The sequence below is a fragment of the Ostrinia furnacalis genome, unplaced genomic scaffold (assembly GCF_004193835.3).
Source record: "Ostrinia furnacalis isolate ACB-3 unplaced genomic scaffold, ASM419383v2 OfSCF2054, whole genome shotgun sequence".
NCBI classification, from domain to species: Eukaryota; Metazoa; Arthropoda; class Insecta; order Lepidoptera; family Crambidae; genus Ostrinia; species Ostrinia furnacalis.
In genome coordinates this window covers 143324-158638 of record NW_021132293.1, presented here as the reverse complement: position 1 = coordinate 158638, position 15315 = coordinate 143324, and the positions used below count along the sequence as shown (strand labels likewise).

At 35.4% G+C, this 15315-nt stretch overlaps 1 long non-coding RNA gene across 2 annotated transcripts in view; it reads right to left on the bottom strand.

Moving 5' to 3' along the window:
* LOC114354480 (uncharacterized) overlaps window positions 1–15315 on the bottom strand; it is a 116083-nt gene continuing 100768 nt past the window's right edge. Inside the window, exon 3 of one of the 2 annotated variants that reach the window (XR_003656021.1) lies at window positions 1–46. This is a non-coding gene — a long non-coding RNA (uncharacterized LOC114354480). Of the gene's footprint in view, window positions 47–269; window positions 302–15315 lie in introns of those variants that run through there. The other variant, XR_003656022.1, reaches the window with a different exon arrangement.

The window sequence follows — 15315 nt, the reverse complement described above, 5'->3', positions numbered from 1 at the left end:
CGGAGCTCACGATCCGACCGTGGCATTCCACGTCGCGTTGTAATACCTGGAGCAATATTGTGGGGTTAATAATGCGCTTTTAGATCTAAAGGCAATATTAAAGTCTTATAAGAGTGATAAGGGAAATGCACGCGGAGCTCACAATCCGACCGTGGCATATCTAATATTGTGGAGTTAATAATGCGCTTGTAGAACTAAAGGCTGTAGTAGGGTCATTTAAGAATCATTAGTTCGCCCGAAAAGGCGTATGAAGAGCTCACGACACGATACGACCGTGGCATTCCACGTCGCGTTGTAATACCTGAAGCAATATTGTGGGGTTAATAATGCGCATTTAGTATTTTCTGGCTTTGTTGTTGCTTATTCAAGTTTCTAAAAATACACCATATGAAACCCTTTATTAATACCTTTTTAATAACAACTTACAGCAGAGAATAGTAATTAATGACTATTAAATATAGGATTCGCGTGTAACTTTCATTATTAGAGGGTGAGAGATGCCAAACTTAAGTCATTTGTTTATCATAAGTCAAGGGTTCCCCATTATTTAACGATTATGAAATTTCTTAAACTGTTCGTTGCTACACGAATCAATGTGTGTACTTTAACGCTGTTTATCGTGGAGCTTATTTAATTTATATTTCTTGGTATAATATAACTTGATTTCTGTTAGTTTAGTTGTCTCCTGCCCCATAAAAAAATTGTAAAAGTCAACGCGTCAAAGTAATTAAATTGAACAATAATATTGACTATGTCATTAGCATACCATAGACAAATTATTAAGCGAAGAGTGTCACTTTCCCACCATAAAGGTTTATGGGCGCTGAAATAAGTTTACAGTCTTGTGAAAGTAGAAAATATAATACTGTCTTAGCATTATCAATCAAGGCTAATAAAGTTGTAGATGCGACCTGTAAAATATGTTCTATGATTAAGAGAACAATCTCCATAAATTAAAGGTAATATTTAATGGGTGTCAAGAGGTTAAGGTTTAGTGTTCATTAAGTTGTTGGTTCATATTGTAAAATTTAACAACGGAATTACAGATATTTTCTCATAATTAATCATTAATAATAATTAATGATAGACCAGCAATTAACGCTCCCGGTGAATTAATTAGAAACTAGCTGGCTATTGTTGACGTCCACTGCTGAACATAGGCCTTCCCCAATGACTTCCACATTGTACGGTTAGTAGCGGCCTGCATCCAGCGCCTTCCTGCTACCTTTATCAGGTCGTCGGTCCACCTTGTGGGTGGACGTCCCACGGTGTCTTTATTTTTTTTATTTAACTGTCATTAATGCTAATCCTTAAACTCATCTATCACTCACATCAACAACTTTCTTTAGCTTAACTGGTGTGATAGTAAGTTTTATAAGGAACCTAAACATCATTGTTTCACTAAACGATCCCTAAATATCTATCGCAACAAAAATATAACTTAACTTTACACAAAGAGTGGCCATAGAGGCTGCAGAAGCCAATCTAAACCAACAATGGCAGTTGACATAAGAACTCGACGCTGTTTAGACTGAGGAAACTTAAAAAATAACATTGAGTGTCAAGTGCGAGCCTTGCTTTATGCCTCGAGGTCTTGGCTAAATAAATATGTAAAGGCAGAGAAGATTCATTAATATTCAAAGTTTACATATCAATTGAGTCGTCGTCTATAAAAACAACAGCAAAAAATGTACACCAAGAAAAAATAAGCACGATAATTTGCAATAATTATGTGCAGTAGAAAACATGGAAGTAAGAAATGAATTTATTCTAAACTTGAGAATGAGGTTGAAACTACATAGCAGCGAATGAGGGTTTTCGCGATTGAAAAATCCGCCAGATGGCGGATGGATGGATTTTGACATATTATTATCTGTCAATGTCATGTCAAAAATAACCAATCATGCAGCATTTGGACCTCACGTCTACGTATTGCCATCTGGCGGATTTTTCAATCGCGAAAACCCACCCTCATTCGATCCGAATTCGAATTTCATTTTTTTTTTTTTTAATTTAAAAGAAGCAATTTTGAAAAATAGCAAGTAGGTCGGTATAAAATTCAGTATTAGTCGTTGAAAAATAAGACACAGAACCCTAAAAAGTAACAAAGGGCGGAACGTGCTCTCTGGCCGCTCACGCGCAGCCGCCTATGACTGCCGATATTACGGTATTTAGTTTTTAAATGCGACAAAAAACGACGAAAAGCGGCCAGTTTCACGTTTAATGTTTCCTGTTTATTCTTTTTTCGATTTGAATTTGGAAGTTTCACTAATTTTGGCGATATTTTTACTTTTTTAGCCATTGTTAAAATACAATAAATTGCTAACCTGAATACGTCGTTGTGTAGCATCCTACTATCCTACTACTATTATAATGCGAAAGTTTGTATGGATGTTTAGATGTTTTTTAATGAGTTTTTAGTTTTTTTTTAGTTTTTTTTTTTAACATGTTTGTTACTCTTTCACGCAAAAACTACAGAACGGATTTTGATGAAACTTTAGATTATTACTGTTTATAATCCAGAATAACATAAGTATAAGCTATAATTTATAACGATCTGTGACAAACTAAATTTCACGCAGGTGGCGTGTTATTTAATATAGGTATTTTGTTAAGTTACTCCAATTCAAGTTCCTAGAATCAAAATCTTATATCTGTTTATTATTGAGCAAACTAAATATTTACCATTTATTTATATTAAGTAAGTGTCGATCTAAATCACCGTCACATTTCAACGCCGAAACCTACCAAAGTAACCAGCATATCAGATGATACATTTTTGTTCCAAAATAGCTTCTATCACAACTAAATAAGGTACAACCGAGTGAAGCTTGATTCGCCATCGCACGTACTAGACAAAAGTATTGTCAGACTATTGATTGCTAGAAGAGCCTCATCAAAGTCGGTTCATGGATAAATAAATCATGAAGTTCTGACGAAAGCCCCTATCAAACACGTACAGTCAACCAAAAGTTGCTTGGATAATAAGCCTTATTAGTATACAATTAAGGGTGAAAACAAAGTGTTAAAGACTGTAACGGAGATATGCTTTCATCGCAGTCCGCATAATGAAATGCATTTACACCTGCACTCTCAGCTGATTCGATCTCAGAAGGCCCGAATTTATAAACCAATCGAGGCTTTGAAACTGTATGTCGTCATCACATTAATAAGATAATTATGTAAAAGAAAAGTAATACATTTTAACGAGACGGCTACAAAATTAATTCAAACCAGTCAATATAGTACCGAGAAGTTGTAAGATGTCGACAATTTTTAACCTATGGATATAGTTTGGTTTCTTTGGGAAAATAATAAGAATCGAACATAGACAAGTGCACTTTCGAGGTTTCTTAATTATGAGAGTCATTTAAATAGCAGTAAATCCTAATAACTAAGGCGCCTTGGTCGTTTCTAGTACCCAAGGCGCCGACCACTATGCGGCAGAGGGAACACCCCAGGTTTTTAGTGGGTTCGAGCCCCACATAACCTGCCGTCCCCCGGCGGTAGGTATGGATAGGCCATTTTCCTGGGTAAAAAAAGTCTCAATAACTGATTTTAATTATTGTTCTGAGACTTAACACAATTAACTTTAAGCTTATTATTAAGACATCTATTCATTTTCTTTACTAACAGTTTGTAAAACTTTTAGTGGCTTACTCATTGATCAAATTTTAGGATCGGCATACTAATACGGCTTCAAGATCGGAATAAACAATACACAATACTAATGCAGCTGCACCGAGATTGATGGCTGGAAAGTGGTGATGCAATCGGTATTAGGGCGAGGCAAATTTAATATTTGAAACCATAACATTACGAAAGTGTAATAAGTTATTGTGAACACATAATATGGTACACTTTGCTAATACCTAATGACATGTTTAAAGTGAAAATGAAAAAGTTTACCGAAAACCGTTTAACAAAACGGGACTATTCCCACCTCTCGTTACCACTGCTGCAACTCTACAGCTGGACCGCCAATAAAAACCAAACCAGTGAAGGTCAAGTTTGTCCCGGGGGAAAGTTCAAACTGTCATTGGACCCGCAACGAAAAGAATAACAGACTTGCTGCCCTTGAAAGCATGTAAAAGTATTTTTGTGCAATATAAACTTTTCACAATAGGATGGATAGCAAAACAGCTTTCGCAGAGCAAAATTATCAAAGTAGACCATGGGATTAATGAAACTAGGCATAAACGAAGCTAGATTATTCAAAGTAGGCCATAGAATCGGATGGTAGCATAAAATCATCAATTTTACTGCAAATAGCTGCAAGATTGGACCTAATCAAGTAGTTATTGGCAAATCACAAGCAAACATCGTAATCCATGATGATGATAACTAGACTGTAATTTAGTTCACTATGAAATCTCTGTAATGAGATGATCTCTACAAAGATCCCAGTGTAGTCATAAACTTGAAAATATTTCCCAATAGAGAGATGTCATTAAAAATCTTGAAATTCTCTAACGTAGATTCGATTGCGTCGTTAAAATTTGATCGGCCAGATATTGATCTTAATATTAACGTGTCTAATCGTTTCAAAAATATCTTTGGGAGAATCGAAATGTTTAAAATATCATCAACATGCTGCACTTTCTTATCGGTGCATTACTTGCATGCTGTTAGAAACAAAAATTAACTATTTTTGTAAACTTTACCATCAAATTTGGATGAGAAAATTTTATGTTTCCGTTATTACACTTTGATCGTGCATCCAAGCTTTGTAAATTTGAATATTACTGCCGAGAAAGGCGTTATCAAGATATTGTACGGTTTTAACTGTATGTTTATAGACGAAAATACTTTTAACGATGTTATTCACACATAATTTATCTCATACAAACGAGCCGAACACCTCCAGTGTAAATTACAATATACTTATCAAACGCAATACCATACCACCAGGGGTTTTATCAACCATTATGATGTTAATATCTTATTGGAATCAGTAATAATGAAAACCATTATGGGTAGAAAGTCTGGATGGCGCAATATAGTGAGCCTCGGTTTAATTATAAAGATGGAGAAATGACTGTTGTGAGAACTTATAAAAAACTATTAAATTGAAATTATTATGAGGTAGAATCAATTGTGCGAGTTGCAAATATTCTATTCTATAAACACAAAATATAGACACTAATGAAGTTTTTATAGCAATTTCTGAATTAGGAAAATGGTTATCAGTAGGAGTTGTCACTGTCAAATTTGCTGACGTAATTTTCTTCTATAGCGTGGTTTGTAACAAGTTTATGCTAACGTAATAGTAGCTATGTTTGTTTGTGTTACAAATAATCGTATCGTTACATCTTTAATACCAGTACCTATATCTTCATGTCATAATTTAATCTCTTTATCTTCGATTCGTCACATCAGTACTAACAAAACTTGTCCAAGAAACATTATGTCATTTGCAGTCTATTTGATAAGTGTATTATCTACGGCCATTTGTAGGGCATCATAAGAAGTACCTGGTCATCGGTTGTGTAAGTCACTGACAGTCCCGTTGACAACGATCATTGTCTGATTATAGGTGACATTCGTATAGACCTTTTCGAATGTGATTCGTGTTGCATCACACCAATTTGTTGAGATGATGCAACCCTGATAGACCCTTGATTCGTTGGCGTCATTATTTTTCTAATTCACTGCTGATAACATTCTAAAAACGTCAGTAGTCGGCGATATTTTTATCCGACTACGCAAGAGAGGGTTATGCGTTAGAAGTCTATGTTTGTTTCTTTGTGGTTCTCTAGACTCGATTTTGTTTTTAAATTAACGTTATCTTGATGATGAGACATACTTTCAAACAGGAATGACCTCTTCTAATTTAATCGCAAGATTTGACTGCATTTCTTAACAACTATAAAATGTAAATAAACGACTAGGTTTCTAAAAATGCACCTATCTGTAGAATCTGGACACGAATAACGGGCAATGTACAGTAACTGGCTTAGACTAGCTGTATTGCATGATAAGATAAGAAAACAACTTTATACCTACTTGCAAAATAGATTCTGTTAAATGCTCACTTGAATTTTGAGAACTTTAAGCAAGTAAATACAAATGTTAGAGCTTAAGTCAGGTAACCTTGGGACAAAGTCAGACTGATGTGTAAATTAATAAACAAACTCACTTTAGAGGTCGCAATAACGTCACAATAACAACTAAAATTACTTTTGAGTTGCCACTAAAAGTAGATTTGTTAAGAATTTGTCCTCAACTAATTTGTTCAGTGCAATCCAATGCACATGAGCAAATATAAACGTAAATATCATTAGGTCTGAAGTCAAGGCTGAAACGAATACGGTACGGCATCGCCTCGACATTTTGTCTGCGATGCCATTCGTGATATGCCATACAAGCGTGACTGCTGATCATGCATCAGGTGATTGATTAGATAGCTAAATACTTTATGACAGTAAAATGCCGTTTTAACCTTGGCACTTTCGCAGATGTTACTGATAAAGTGAAATGTCGTGCTTTGAATTCTGTTGAAGAAATCACAAATGGTAGACTAACAGATTTCGCTATTAATGCTGTAATAGACGGGACGATAAGGGAAGAGTCGACGGATTTATGTTATGTTGTCTCTTTAAAAAAGCACAAATCATACGGTCAATATTCGTCTTCTCAAATATTAATCATTCAATGTAGATGGAACCTTTAAGATGGTTAAGTAAGTACAGAATCAAATCCGAGGCGTCGTTTAAAATGACCGCATCATCAACGATAGGCTATTGTACAGATAAAAATTGAAAATCGTGTCAGATAGAGTCGAAGGTGTTTTTCGATGCCGATAAAACTTCACCGACAAAAGATTGTGCAATCCGGGAGTCGATACCGTCAGCACTTTGAGCAGTCACGACTGCATTAAAAACCTTTTTTGTGCATCCGATCTATCGGATTACATCCACATACTCCATTTATCGGCGAGAGAAAGCGATTCGATCTTTGTGTAACACGGTGTGAAATAGAATCGTTTGGAAATACGCAAAAACCGGGAACTAAGAGAACAGATTGTATAATTAAGCATAGTTTACTATGATTACATAAACATTTTAATAACAGTATTCATTACTAGACTAGGGGAAAAACATTATGTTATGAAAACTGCATTGAGAACTCTGTTTGTTTCCAGGTTTAATATTTATTATAGGGATTGGTTTAGTTGAATCGTTAATAAATTTAGTTTAAGTCACCGTGAAATGATTTGTGCTTGAATTATTTGACTAAATGACATTTCCAACAAACAATTAACAGTATCTCAAGCTGTTTTAGAAAGAGAATAAGAGCATAATATTATGTTTACGGAACAACAGAACACTGTGGTGCTGTAAATTCAAATAATACAACTTTGTAGCGTGTAATTTTAGAGGGAAAAGCACCGCAATCTAAGTTATTAGCTATTGAATATATCCTTTCGTTTACACAAAGCGTTCATTATGACTTTACATCGGTTGCTTCAAATGAGAACAGGCTTGGTTCTATTTGACTGCTCGGTCCACGAGAATATAATGAAATGTGTATAGAAATTAGCATATAATATAAAGGTCCCAGAGTACAGCCTTGGGTGACACCGGATAAGATCTAGCTGGTATAGAAATGACAATTTACAGATAAAGCAAATAAAACATAATAGTATGTTTGTGAAGTAGAACTAGCCCACATTAACTTTGAAATTGAAATATGATTATGTTCCGACGTCCATGCGTAAGTTAAAGTATTGAACAATTGTTGTATTTCGTAATGGACATTGCCATTCGCTGTTAAAAGCGAGGCATGTCTTATTCCAGTAATTGACAGTTAGTAGAATGTATTACATATTTAGGGTTTCGTATGGGTGTTGAGTAAACGGTTGCAGCTTTGAGATGTTTCACAAGAGATACATTGTTGTTGTTGTGTTGGCTCTTTGCTAATACAAAACTTCTCATATTTTAATATTCTATCAAAGTGTTACCAATTATAGTTTTGTAAGGGCTAGCAATAATATTACTTATCATACAAACGATGTTCACAATGCTATAGCTAGAGTAATATTTTACAATTATAGCCATAAAGTAGATCAAAACTTTCTAACAATTGACACGGAACTAGCAAAACAAAAAATATCAAACGCCGTTCAGCAAACGTTAATTTAGATAAGTAAAAAGCCAATGCACATAACAAGTTAATCACAGTTCAGAAGACAGCATAATTACCAGCGTTCGTTAATTTTAACGATTGTAATTACATGAAGGTGCAAACTACGCATAATATAAATCAAAAGCGTTTTCTAGTTTTGCAGACGGATACGCTGTATCTTTAGATTAAGATTATGAATTGGAAATTTCAATGCAACATGACAAGGACTTAATGAACAAGTAAGGAAGAGACTCACGAGAATATAAATCTACCCGTGAAATTGATAATTACTCCGAGCATAATTTCAGAAGGTTATTTCATTCCAAAAATGTAGAGATCGCAATGAAATCATTAAGTATAAGCTCATGAATATAGACCGCAAGGCATCCCCGTGCGAAAACCAAAACATCTGTCACTATTGCCAAAACCGTTTCTATTGCTTCGCGATAGAGTTAATTTTGCATTGTTGCAACTGCACCAATCAAATTGACGTCGGGTAGTGATGCGGAACTCGATAGCAGATCTATCGATGGCCTTGAAAATCAGGATATCCATTTGCGAAGTCATTATGGAGTACAATACTATGAATAGTGTTGGTAATGTTGTAATTTCACACCTATTCTAGCATGTCGATGTCTCTGACCTGATTTATTTGTGACATACAAATACAGGTACAAATGTTTTATTTTTGTGAATAGAAGACCATTACAATGAGGCTATTAAGGCTACAACCGTCAACGTTGATGATCATGGGATTCAATTCGGATTGGAATTTAGGATAGCGAGCGAGATTTTATTTATTGCTGAGAGAGATATTTCTCGGCTTATAAATTTCAGCCCTATTGAGATATGCTTCATCAGTCTTACATAAGAAACTATCGATAAATCGTCTATCAATCAGCATCACTAACGTCAAGGTCCGGCGCCGGCGCATGCCGCTGGAGTCATCGGCCGCTCCGACGGATTTAACCGAAGGTGGACGGAAATAGCCGAATGTCCAGAACGCGGTTGCCCGCGTTTCAGCAAGTGTTTAGGATCGGTCAATGGCGAAGTAAATCATTGGTGGTAAGGCCCCCCCATTATGCAGATAACAACCTGCATTGTCTGAACTCTGAAGGTTCGAAAATTGAGTTCTGTGAAGCTGGAAGGTTGAATGTCGTAATTGCATCTTCGACTTAATTAATTTTAGAAAGATTACTTCGATAAAATTCGGCAGATGTTCAGTTCATGAGAGATATAAATAGTTTGTAGCTCAAATAAGAAGAATCCATATTAAAAGAAAGATAGACAGCAACTCCGAGAAATATTTCAACCGGAGTAGAACACGTAATTTTCATGTCATCCTCACCGTCAATTCTAATTTAACCATAAAAAACTTTAACACCAATTTGCACATACCACATGCGACGTTTTCACGTGACCTACACGCGTTCATTGAAAAAAGATAATTATTTAAAGACATACAGTCGGATACAGGTTAGTGTGATGGAATTAATAATGTAGGGTTTTAGAATGCTAGAGAAAAGTATTTTCCAGAAACTTATTTTTTAAACTTAAACTGTTGTAACTGATGAGGACAATGGAACTTTAAATGTAGGAATAAGAATAGTAGTTAATGGTACCTAACATAGAAAATAAAGCCCTTAATATAAAAAAACTACATTTAAGAATAGATGTGGTTGGTCCAAGGGCATTTATTAATAAAAAAATCGAAGATAATAGACTTGCTCGAGTTCGTATCGACTTTTGAGTATTATTACAGAATTTGACCTGAAAATCTGCTCTACACTGTACAAGAAAATAATTTGTTAGCAAGATGTTACTTCGGCACGTTTTGGTGATTCCCACTGGCCACAAAACTCGTTTAGCCACTGGACTCTGTACAATAATTGGCATCAAAACGATTCGACTCATCACGATCCGATAATGCTATGATTTTGTTTCGCTTCTTTAAAACATGTTCGAGTCCGCGGCGTGCACGGAATGGCCGTGTTTCGTTCTTAATTAGCTTATCTTTAATTCGCTGGTATTATTTTTCTTTCATTACGTTTATCTCCACCTGGAAATTTAACTTCATTATTGAATAACGCTTTCGCAATAAATGAAATAATATTACCATTTAGATCAACATTGGTACTATATTTTTGGAACGGATCACCGCGTGCAAATTCTGCTTCCCGAATTACTAAGTATATCAGCTCTAGTTACAGCAAACAATGTAACAAACACGTCATAAGTGTTACGTATCGCTCAATAATTACAATCATCATTTATTTCGTCGAGTTTGGCAAGTCATCAATCAGAATTACGGACAAAAATTACAACAGTCATACATCAACGATCAGCGTTCACTGCACGGTAGCTGAAAACGGACTAATTTCTAACTATGTACTTATTGTGTTCGCTAATCAATGAGTGCGATTCCATTTATTTATTTGGACATGTGTTACATTGTGTTGTCAGCAGGTATTTTGGGTGACCTTATGTAATGCAGTTATGTTATTGCAAGCAATCAAAAACGTTTGCAATTTTGTAACAGCATTATTGGCTTGAACTTTAAAGTGATATTGGTTACCGTTTCCTCTTTAGAAATAGGCCTGTATACCATTTTCGATGTTTACTATTTCATTAATGATTTCAAAAGAGCAAAGAGCTGCCATGATTTAATGAAGAGTAAAAACGTTTACATAGATGATTTAATAATAAGAATGGATGATCATGAAACCTGTAAGTTGACCCTGAAGTTTGATGCTTCAAAACGTATATTAATATTTTTTCAATCCAGCACCTATTCTAGCAGCTATTAGCCTTGCTTTTGTACTCGGTTATTGGTACTAGTATTTTTTAGCATTGTTAATCAAGACCGGACCAAATCAAACTGGAACATGACATACGTGAAAAAATCTATTGTGTTACACAAAATGATCGTCGGTCATGACCAGTCGTGAGAAATCACCTCCAAGGCCGCTCGAAGGAGAAAGATGTTTTGCTGAATCAAGTTGAAGGTAAAATTGAAGATGAATGAGGGAATTAGATTAAGTCCAACCCGTAAAGTGGCTTGACTGATCGAAGCTCCGAGTAATTCGATTCTAGCCTTATACAGACAGACGTCATTGATGTTGACAATTATGTTGTTGGTAATTGTAGCTTGTATGGGCAGCCTGAGGAGCCGCTAGACATAGACATAGATGAGCACAGATATCCATTTACCAAGTCCCGTTATAATATGGGTTATGTCACCGCAAAAGGAAGGACGGAGCCCCCGACCGGACCTGGTAGCGCGCAATTTTCTTGGAACATGCCTCGGAAATTCTCAATTTACTGTTAATCTTGCGGCGTGCTCTATTCGCAACACCAACATATTTATAAGCATAATTAAAACTGTTGGTATTGAGTCTACCGGCGGTACCAAGAGAAAGTTTGCGATGGTTTATAAAGCCGATATTTCGAGGAAGTTTCCCACGAATGGTAAGTATTTAACACGAAATGGTTGAACTAAGAGTCGAGGATATAGACCTGACTTTGACTAAAGATTGACAATTAGTGACTGGTTTTCCTGTATATACCTACTGCTTTTTTCAGCACTCTTGTCCCTAAGACAACGCCACTCTTGTAGCGGAGTTTTGGGCTGACCTTGTGGAAAACCTTGGGGGAAGCCTTTGTCCAGCAGTGGACGTCATTTGGCTGAAACGACTGTATGTATAGGTTTGTTGTCGACACGACAAGAAGAAGAAAGCCTAAAATTAACTTCTATTAGTATAGAATAATTATATTTATTAGACACGCAGATGTTAATTGATTGACATATCTACTCGTATTATAAATTTTAATTGTATAATTGGAACATTGTAATATGTAATTACTGAAGTAAATTAAATTAATAACTGAAATTACTGAAAGCATGTTTTATTACCAGATGTAATGTTATAACTATCAATTTCAACTTATTAGATCATTTGCCAAAGTATTATGCAGTCGGACGCGGACATTTTTGATATTACAAAATTCGATTAAACGGAATAAATAACACTGATATTTGTGTTATAATTACCAGTTAAATGTTTTAAGTTCAGTTCCTTCTTAAATTTTTTGTTCTTAATGCACTAAGTAGTAAGTTATATTGTGGTTATATCAAAACCAGCACGTAGTACTGTCACATACCTAAGTAGGTGATGCCTAGTTGTCAATGTTAACTAGAATACTGCAATTTCGCGCTGTAAAATGAAGTTTTAATTATTTTATTGGCAGTTAAAAATGTTGAGCATTAAGATTAGCATCTAACTGCTAGCCAGCTACTGAATAATAAATGAACATTACCATAATGGTGGGAGAGTGTTATTGTTTTGGACTTAGTCTATGTACAGTCGCAGAATGAAAAGGTTCGTCACCTTAGTGTCGGTTTTCGCTTGCACTAGGTACTGTAAGAGTCAAACCTGCCAACATAACAGTGCAAGAAACAGTGCTGCTAACATTTAAATAAATATGACATTTGCTAACGAATAAGGTTTTGCTTGTTTATTTTTCTATCCCATCAGTGCAATGCAATGATGACATTGACCAATTGACAATAGTTTTTTTTATTTAATAGAAATAATAATGGCAGGTTGAACCAACAAGAAGGTTTTAGTTTATCAATCATAATAATCTTCTTGACAAGATAAATCGTCAAACAACTTTGATCAATAATTTTGAACTTTACTGACGAACAGTTAAAAGTTATTTTCTCTAACTCGAGATTATTCTGTAACATAGTTTCAAAAGGTAATATGTGTTCGCGATTCGTTGAAGGAATCAATTTGAAAACTGACGAACCTTTTCATTCCGTGACTGTACCTTTTTGCATAATCATTTAATTTATTTATGTCATGCAAGGACGTGTTTTACTGGGACAAACTATGGCTAGTTTATGCATGAGCACGTAAAGTAAAAGTGAAGATTTTACTTTTCTAATAATTTTATCTCTTCTTCTTCGTCTTCGCGAAAACTTAATTCACCTTAAATGGTAATGGTAATGGTGGTAAATTTTACAAGTTAGTGAGCTTGTTTGTAAGTAATCTTAAGAACTGCTGATCCGATTTTAAAAATTATTCCACCAGCTGAAAGCTTCATCATGCCTGAGTGCCATAGGCTATATTTTTCTGAGGCAGACGCAAATTCAAGCGAGCGGAAAACGCAAAATTTCATCAAAATTCGTCCAAAAGTTTTTGCGTGAAAGAGTCACAAACATCCATTCTTTTTCGCGAATGTATTAAGTATAGTTAGGTATATAGAAATCCAATCCAAATATAATAAAACGTCTACTACTACTAGATTACTGTCATTTGTCTCCTCAATCGATGTGATACAGTTTCCTCGCTTCCATTTTGTCATCATGTGAATAAAAAACATCTTCCGTTGTTCTCATTACTATAGAATAGTCGGCACATCAGAATATACATTTTCGTTGGAAAATAGCATCTATTACAATCATATAAGATACAACAATGTTTAAGTTGATTTACCGTCGAGACACTTTCACGGAGCATTTCTTTCGCAAACATCCGAGTAATTACGCCATAGCAAACATCCGAATAATTGGTGGTTTGACGAAGATACGAATTCGCCAGTGATGTTCCGAATATTCACAAAATACAACATTTTCATTGGACAATGAAAATTTATGATAATTTAAGTAAATTAATTTGACTCTGAAGTCAGTGGAAGTTTGAAGAGGAGGCCTGTTCGAAGATGAACCCAAACGCTATGCCAAAGGCTGATGTAGAGAGATAGATAGAGTTTTCTCAGAAATAGTAATAAAAGAGAAACATAATTTTTACCATTAATTGACACTTTGTTTTACGAAACATTGACGTCGCAATCTGTGTAGGAAGCCATAATTTTCATAATTTTTATTCCCATAAATGACAGAGAAACAATATTTTAATATTCCAATCTTTATCTACTTTTCTCAACTAGTCTCCACCCGTCACTATTTCAGACGCGCTTATAAAAACTTTCCACGCTTGCTATGGGAAGTCTATGTCATCGCGAACGTCGGTCTGCGACCGACGCGGACGAGCCTGGGCTTCGCTTCGCGAAGCCCACACTCGGCCTCGTCGGCACGCGCACCGACGATCGCCAAACGGCTAGAGTACCTTCTGTACTCGCCACTCTGCCCGGTGAAGCTGGAAAAGCTCCTCAAGCTACCAGCGCGCGTCCCTTCAAAAAAAAAAAAAAAAAAAAAAAAGTCTATGTCAGGAATCCGATACATGGAATTCAGTTTCACATGATAGAAGGAAGTAGGTAGTAGTCAATGACACAGTCTCGAATATAGCGTGTATGAAATTTCAGACCATTTTGTTAAATCTGTTCCGTATGATTTAATACGTGAGCATGAGAAAAAACGTTGTTTTTCTGTTTCACGTCTGGATTGCATTTTTTTCAGGATGAAACGCGTTGATTATATTCTTCAAGATTCAAAGAACTCAGACACTTTGGAAAGTTCTTTATAGTCGATAAGTATCTCGAAAAAATATTTTTTTTCTTTCAGAATTATAATAATTTAGAAAAGCCCAGTGGATTTTCCAGCCGTTGACAAAATATTCCTTGTTGCTTTATTTTCATGTAAACTGAATGTTGGTTTTCACACTGGCTCTTAAAGACAATTGTCACAGTGGTTTAAAAGTCGTTAAAGTAAGTTATTTCCTGAAAAAGGCAAAAATAACTAAGCGTTTGTATTGTAGCAACAATGCATGTACAGTTTGTCAGATTCTAAACTGATTGTAAGATAGATGCTGGGTGCACAATTAGGAAGCAGGTGTAAAGATCAGTAATTCATTTTAAACTCACTTTCAGTATCATTATTTTGCGATAAAACTAAATAATTATATCACATTTTGGTACTGTGCAGAATCATAATATGCAAGAAACTTAAGTAATCGAATTAAGTAATGTTCTGTAACATTGTAGTTTTATTACCCAGGACGTAGTAGCCACGGCTAATATATGTGCTTACATTTTGTGCTAGTGATGGGAAGGAGAATTAGTCTTTTGAGTCTTTTTTAAAAGCATTAAAGGTGGCTTATCTCAATTGGGAGTTTACTCTTAACACTTTAAATTAGAGCTTAGGGCAGCGCAGGACCGTGCATTGTGGAAAACCTTGGAGGAGGCCTTTGTCCAGCAGTGGACGTCATTTGGCTGAAACGAACG